The following is an 8,095-nucleotide window of genomic DNA, read 5'->3' on the forward strand; positions in this document are numbered from 1 at the left end:
TCTCTACCCCCTCAGCCAACCTCCCCCCTCTACCACCCCCCTTCCCCTACCCCTGACTCCCCTTCATCCTCCCTACTCTCCTCCCCTCCCCCATCCTCAACCCCACTCTCCTTTCCCCTACCCCTTCCTCCTCTCTCTCCTCCCTCTCCCTCTCCCCACTCTCTCCCCCATCTCCCCCTCCACACTCTCTCCCCATCTCCCTTTCCCCTCCTCCCCCACCCTCCCCCCTCACCCCACCCACCCTCTCCTCCTCTCCTCCACCCCCTCTCCCTCTATCTCTTGCCCTTCTGTTTCTGCCCCTCTCTCTCTGTCTCTACCCATTCTCTCTCTTCCCTCACTCTCCCCCCCCCTCACTAGACGCGCCTGCAAATTGGGGGCTATGCGTCAGTGGATAGGGCAGTTATGGGGTAAAAGGAGCAAATCAATAATATTAATATAATATCATGGGGGGTAGTTAGCGTGTGTGCTGGGTGGTAGTTAGTGTGTGTGATGCCACATGCCATCCCCGCCATCCCCCCCTCTCCCCCCCACAAACGCACGTTGGGGGAACAGACCCAACGGGTCTGCACTTGGTCTAGTCTATACTAAAACTCTGATCTTGTGCTCATCCGGTTTGCACGGTTTTTCTATTTGCGCAAATACGGTACACTATAGCGCTAGGATTTTTCACCAGGCTACTAACTGTTCTCCTGTGCTGCGAGTGCAACAGGTTTCATTCCAATCGGTGGTATATTGTAAAAGTTAGTGATGTTTAAAAATCTTCAAAACCGCGCGTGCGCAGATTCCTTCAGTCAGCGCCTCGCAGATTGGTTTCTTTTGTCAGTCAATGCCAGAGTCAGGACCGCGATGTCCCTTCCTGCCCCACCAGCGGCGGTCTGTCCCGCCTCACTCACAAAGTCCTCTCTTTCCCCTCCTCACAGTAACTTGTCTATCGTCTTTCCCACCAACGGCGGAGGCCGCGGGGGGTTCAGTGGAGGCCCAATGGAGGTCCTGGTCCCATCTCTCTCTCCCTCACCGCTCGCCCCTCTCCTACACCCACCCTCTGCTGCAATGGCGGTCCCGTCTACACATCCCCCCGCGTCCATCTCCTCCGCCACTGCTGTTGCGTTAACTGACCCTCACGGCCTTCTCGGAGGGATCTTCTCCACCAGCTCATCGAAACTCGTGGTGCCCACCGTGACAAACACCAACTCCATCACCCCCACGCCCCAGCACAGCGGCCTCAGTGAGCAGGTAAGTGGGTAGGCCGGGCGGGGACGGGCCGAGCGGCAGCAGCGGGCGGTCGGACAATACGGGGATGGGCCGAGCGGTGGCTGAGCTGAAGTGGGTAGAGGGAGGGAGGGGGAGTCGGGTTGCAGGGTGGGCCGACCAATTGGCGCGGAGTTTGAGTAACACACACACACACACACACACACACTGTAAACTGGTCCAATCGTCAAGTCAACGGGATCTAAACCACAGCTAACAAAGAGGAAGGAACTGTAGATGCTGCGTTTTATGGATGGAAGGAGGGAGGGAGGGAAGGAGGGAGGGAGGGAGGGAGTGACTAAGGGAAAAGAGAGGGAGGTAGAGGTGAGGGAGGGATGGGGGTAGGGGAGGAGGAGAGTGGAAAGATCCTGGGGAGGTGAGGAGAGAGAGTGAGAGGATTGAGGGAGAGGAAGGGGAAGGGAGGGGAGGAGAGAGGAAAGTGGGGGAGATGAGGAGTGGGGGAGGAGGGGGAATAGAGGGAGAGGGGGGAATAGAGGGCAGTGGGGGGACGTGAGGAGGGATAGTGGGGGGATAGGGGTAGGTGTGGAGTGGGGGATAGAGGGATAGGAGGAGGTAGGGAGGGGAGATGACTTATGGAGGGAGGGAGTGACTGAGGGTAGGGGAAATGAGAGGTGAGGGAGGGATTGGGGAGGGGAGGAGGAGAGGGAAAAGAAGAGGAGGAGGAGGGAATGCTGAGGAATGAGGGGAAATGAGCTGTGCCTGCGCTGTTAGGGGCTATGTGTGAGTGGTGCAATATTGAGTTGGGGGGGGGACGGGTGAGTGGTGGAATATGGCTTTGGGGAACGGGTGGCATTGGGGGACCAGGCCTCCCGTGTGACAGGGACCCAACGGGTCCCACTTAGTCTAGTTACTATTAAAACACAAAGTACTTGTGCTTTATAACACAAGCGCTCAACCAAGAAAACCAAGTCCAAAGCCAAAGTAGGATCTAAACTGCTTATACACACTTATACTAAGGACAATAACTAATTCCATTTGCAATAATAAGCTATCTACATGTTAACAAGCACATAAAAACTGACCAGGTAGTTGCAAGTATATTATTTTGGTTATCAAGTGGGCTATATGCATTATCAAATATTTCGTTGAGTTATGCCCACGACACCTTCGGAAGGCTCAACAGTTAGTTCTGGCGTCTCAGAACCACTCCCCTCAATATCTGCCCTCACCATCTAAGCTACCATTATCTACAAAATAAAGGAAACTACAGAAGATTAATGCACAAGCAAATGCTAACTGCAAAAAGCAAGCCTAAAATAGAGTCATGGAGTGATGCAGTGTGGAAATAGGCCCTTCGGCCCAACTTGCCCACACTGGCCACCATGTCCCAGCAACACTAGTACCACCTGCCAGCATTTGGTCCATATCCTTTGAAACCTGTCCTATCCATGTACCTGTCTAACTGCTTCTTAAATGTTGGGATAGTCCCAGCCTCAACTACCTCCTCTGGCAACTTGTTGCACACACCCACCACCCTTTGTGTGAAAAAGTAACCCCTCAGGTTCCTATTGAATTTTTTCCCCTTCTCGTTAAACCTATGTCCTCTGGGCCCCTCGTTTAACCTACTCTGAGCAAGAGACTGGGAAATGTCAAACTTCCCAAACATGCAGATTCTGACCATTGTTCAGCGTGGCAGGGTAATTTTGATTAGTTTTATGTCATTCTATCTAGTCTTGTTTTTACCGTCTCTCTGAATGGCTTTGTTTTATACAGCATTAGCATAAACTTGTAACTTCCCTCAGGATCATTCATTCTCCTCTTCTTAATCTTCTTTTGACATCATCTGTAGCTGAAGGGAAAACATCAATGCATTAATATTAATGACACCTGAATTAAGGGAGTTGGTTGAAGAAAAGATTTAGACATTTGCTTCTCTGACGTGGTGTTGTTTCATTAACAGTTGGTTACAAATAAACCACAATTTCCTGCAGTTAAAAGCTGACAAGACTGTAACTTCTCAGCCTTTTGCTCCCACGTGAAACTCTGCCCCTCTACCATTGATCCTGACCTCTCCTCTTCAAACACTGCCTCAAACCATTGAAAGCCTTAACTCTTCAATCACAAACTGCATCTCCAATCCTTGATTTCCCATTGCAATCACTGCTCATTTCTGCTTGTGTCCCATTTGTCCAATTCTATTCCTACCTTCTGCTGAAACAATCATCCATTAAGATTTAATTATTAAATCTAGGAAGAAGCTGTTCTTAAACATGGATGTAATGGTCCTCGGGCTCCTGTACCTTAGAACATAGAACAATACAGCATGAGAACCGCCCCCTTGGCCCTCAATATCGGTGCCGAACATGATGCCAAGCACATAATCCACCAGCACGTAATCCATATCCCTCCATTCCTTGCATATACATATGCCATTCCAAAAGCCTCTTTAACGCCACTCTCTTATCTTCATCAACCACCAACCACGGCAGTGCATTCCAAGAACTCACCACCCTCTGTTTCCTGCACATGTCCTTTAAAATGAAGGAGAGGTGTTGGTGAGCTTTCCTTGTAAACACATCAGTGTGCTGGACCCAGTACAGATCATCAGAGATATGTGTGTACGCCCAGGAATTTGAAGCTGTTGATCCTCTCTGCCTCCATCCTGCCAGTGAAGATAGGTTTATGGTCCCTTCAGGAATCAAAGAAAGAATTGTTTTCCAATTATTAGTCTTCATGTATGTCCTAAATAATTGGAAACAAGGAAAGGGCCCGAGACAAAAAAAAATGATTAGTTGTGACAAATGAAAAAATTGACTGTGACTAATATCTGATATCATACGTGATTCAATGGTGAGAACAAACACACACAGCTTCTGAAGACTTTTCTGTCTTACTGTTTCCCTGGATTGTCACTGTTGCCACTAAGAGAATCAGTGCCACATTTGCAAAGTAAACAAAGCAATATTCTTGAAGCTGCAAGTGTACAGCAACAAGATCTGTCATTTACCACAGCATGTTGTTTATATTACTGCATCAGGCATCAATCGCTACTGGTGGAGGTACATGACTGCAAGCAGGGCGATTGGTGAAATGAATCCTATACAAATACAGATCAATGATGCAGTTTGTTTTCTTTGCTTGAGCTTTCTGCATAACCTTTGTAATTTAAAATCAATTGAAGGTTGGCCAAACTTGGATTGTTTTCTCTGGAACATTGGGGGCTGAGCGGAGACCTGGTTGAAGTATATAAAATCAGGGATGCATAGCCACAGTGGATTGTCAGTGCCTATTTCCCAGGATCAAAGGATAGAGGACATAGGTTTACGGTGAGAGGGGCAAATTTTGAAGGAGATGTGACAAGTTTTTTACACAAAGAGTAGTTGGTGCCTGGAACGTGCTGCTAGGGGTGGAGGCAGATTGTGGGCCAAAGGGCCTGTTTCTCTGCTGTGCTGTTTTATATTCTGTTCAAAGGTACAATATGAGAAGCGATGATTACTACAGCAACATGAATGACAGTCAGCATGTTCTTCTTAGAAATCTCCTTTCATGTCCATCTTGTCACAAATATTGACCTCGCTGTCATCATCCGTCCAGAAAAGGACGCAAGCTTCCGGCGACATTCAGTGGAAGCCATCACTTGTCGCAATAGATGACGGTGGTAGCAGAATTAGCTCAGGATACTTCCAGTTTTCAGCCCCGCCACGTGGCGCTTCTGCCTTCTTATTCATTGTTTTTGTTGTATTGATTCTGTAATGATATATATCTTTTTTGTGGAATTTCTTTTCTGTGGAATTGCTACAATAAAACTGTAGACAAATAGATCAGAGCCTGAAAAGCACCAATCCGATGAAAATGTATTTTAACAAAAAACAACACATATTGCAATTCTACTAAATGAATGTCAGTTATTGTGCATTATATAATAATAATAATAATAACTTTATTTATAGAGCACTTTAAAACAACCACTGTTGCAACAAAGTGCTGCACATGACTAATCATGGACAAAAAATTATTACACGACAATAAAAACATTAAAAAAGAGAGTAAAAACAATTTAAAAATTTTGTTTTTTTTAAACATTAAAAACACTAAAACAGGAGCAAAGTCTCATGCAGGGTCAAAAGCCAAGGAATAGAAATGGGTTTTAAGATTGGTTTTGAAGATGGACAGTGAGGGGGCCTGTCTGATGTGCAACGGCAGAGTGTTCCATAACGCCGGAGCAGCAACAGAGAAGGCTCTATCCCCTCATAGCTTCCGCTTAGACCTCGGTACCTCCAGGAGCAGCTGATCAACTGACCTGAGGCACCAGGCAGGAGCGTAGGGATGAAGCAGCTCAGAGAGGTAAGGCGGGGCGAGACCATTTAAAGATTTAAAAACAAATAAAAGAGTCTTAAAATGAACTCGAAAGTGCACCGGGAGCCAGTGGAGGGAGGCCAGAATTGGCGTTATGTGCTCCCTCTTTCGAGTTCCAGTTAAAAGGCGAGCAGCAGCATTTTGAACCAACTGGAGATGAGCCAGGGAAGATCGAGCAACTCCAAAATAGAGTGCATTACAGTAATCCAGCCTAGACGTGATAAAGGCATGGATTACTGTTTCAAAATGCTGCCGCTCAAGAATGGGCTTCACCTTTGCCAGCTGCCTTAAATGAAAGAAGCTGGACTTTACTACAGCGCCTATTTGATGATCCAATTTAAAATCACTGTCCATCTTAAAACCCAAGTTTAAAACTGTTGGCTTCACATACCGTGCCAGGGGACCCAAGTCAACAGGGGGAGGTTCATGGCAGCCATTGGGACCAAACAATATCACCTCTGTCTTCTTTTCATTAAATCCTAGGAAGTTTAGGGCCATCCAGGATTTAATGTCATCAAGACATAACAGAAGTGATTTGACAGAGAATGCATCTTCCTTCCACAGCGGCATATATAGTTGGCTATCATCAGCATAACAATGAAAAGAGATGCCGTGCTTTCTAAGAATGGAACCCAGAGGAAGTAAGTACAGTGAGAAAAGCAGGGGCCCTAAAATTGAGCCCTGTGGAACCCCATATGACAGAGGGGTGGAGGAGGATTCAAAACCAGCAAGGCTTACACACATAGTTCTGTCTGCCAGATAAGACCTGAACCATCTCAGGGCACTGCCACAAATGCCCACTAGGTGCTGTAACCGAGATACTAAGATACCATGGTCCACTGTATCAAAGGCGGCAGATAGGCCCAGCAGGACAAGAACCACATTTGTACTCCGAGAATTGTGATGCTCTGATTGCAGCCAAGACTTTGTATTGAGCATTCAACACATGAACATTCTGTCTCGACTCATTCAATGTCACTCTATCAGAGTTATTCCCTTTGTTCTACCCATTCCTCACCCACCTTCTCTGCGACTGAAAACGGACTTATTTTCTCTTGTTGGGAATTCTGATGAAGATGATGAAGGGTGGCATGGTGGAGCAGTAGCAGGAATGCTGCCTCACAGTGCCAGAGACCCGGGTATGATTATGATTACGGGTGCTATCTATACAGATTTTGTACATTCTCCCCGTGACTACATGGGTTTTCTGTGGGTGCTCCGGTTTTCTCCCACACTTCCACAGATTCACCACCCTCTGACGAAATAAATTTATCCTCATCTCCTTCCTTAAAGAACGTCCTTTGGTGGATTAGAAACGACAATCGGTTGTTTGAACAAAATTTATTCTCAATTGCAGTTCTCCAATAACACGGGTTCTAATACACAACTGACCCCAATGGTGGTCTTCAATCGACTAGCGGGCTGAGCCTAGAAACTGCGCAAAAACCCGACCCTTCACAGAGTCACGTGTGACGGCTTCCGACCGCAGGGTTCAATGCTGGCGCGCACCAGCAGGTGCCGCTACAGTCCTTTAATTTTCAGGCTACGACCTCAAGTACCTTACTCTCCCACTAGTGTAAACATCCTCTCCACCTCCACTCTATCCAAGCCTTTCACTATTCTGTATGTAAGAATGAGGTCCCCCCTCATTCTTCAAAACTCCAGCGAATACAGGCCCAGCGCTGATAAACACTCATTATAGGTTAACCTACTCATTCCTGGGATCATTCTTGTGAACCTCCTCTGGATCTTCTCCAGAGCCAGCACATCCTTCCTCAGATATGGGCTCCAAAATTGCTTACAATATTCCAAATGTGTCCTTATCAGCGCCTTATAGAGCCTCAACACTCAATCCTGCTGCATAGCCCTGCATTAGGCCGGGCGCCACCTCACGGGCCCGAGGTGGTGGCGCAAGGACGCAAGGAAGCCTGTGCTGGCGGCTACAATGACAGAGCCGCGGAGCATCAAGCGCCGAGCTCTGGCTGTACCACATCCTGCGCAAAGCCACCGGCACGGCCGCGCACCTTCTGTGGCTGGCCTTCACTGTCGGGATCGGGGTTGTCAATAGGCCAGGGATGAGTGAGTGTGATATTGGAGCCACCGCCTTCAGGACAGGGCCAAGGCAATGGTCCATAGGTACGCTGTGTTCGTGAGCACCCGTAACTAGGGGCCTGTGCTCTGGGTGGCCGCCTCGAAGGGGCAGGGTCTATGTGAACACACGATAGATGTGGCCCACCATCCGCTCACAGACATGCGTCCTGGCCCCTATGCAGAACAAGGTTGCCGACCCCTGCTCTAAACTAAACTAAACTAAAATCTCAGATCTGAAATGTTGTCTGTTTCTCTTTCCACAGATGCTGCTTGATTCTGTAAGTGTTTCCAGCATTTTTGGTTACAGTACATGTGTGCTCAGTTATTACAATAGACTTGAGCCAGTAACTCTTCTATGATCAGGGAATCAGGCAGAAAATATATCTGTGACTTTGATTCTATCAGTATTCAATATCACGATCACAAATACAGTGATTTC

This window comes from Leucoraja erinacea, chromosome 14 (genome assembly GCF_028641065.1).
Source record: "Leucoraja erinacea ecotype New England chromosome 14, Leri_hhj_1, whole genome shotgun sequence".
Classification (NCBI taxonomy): Eukaryota; Metazoa; Chordata; class Chondrichthyes; order Rajiformes; family Rajidae; genus Leucoraja; species Leucoraja erinaceus.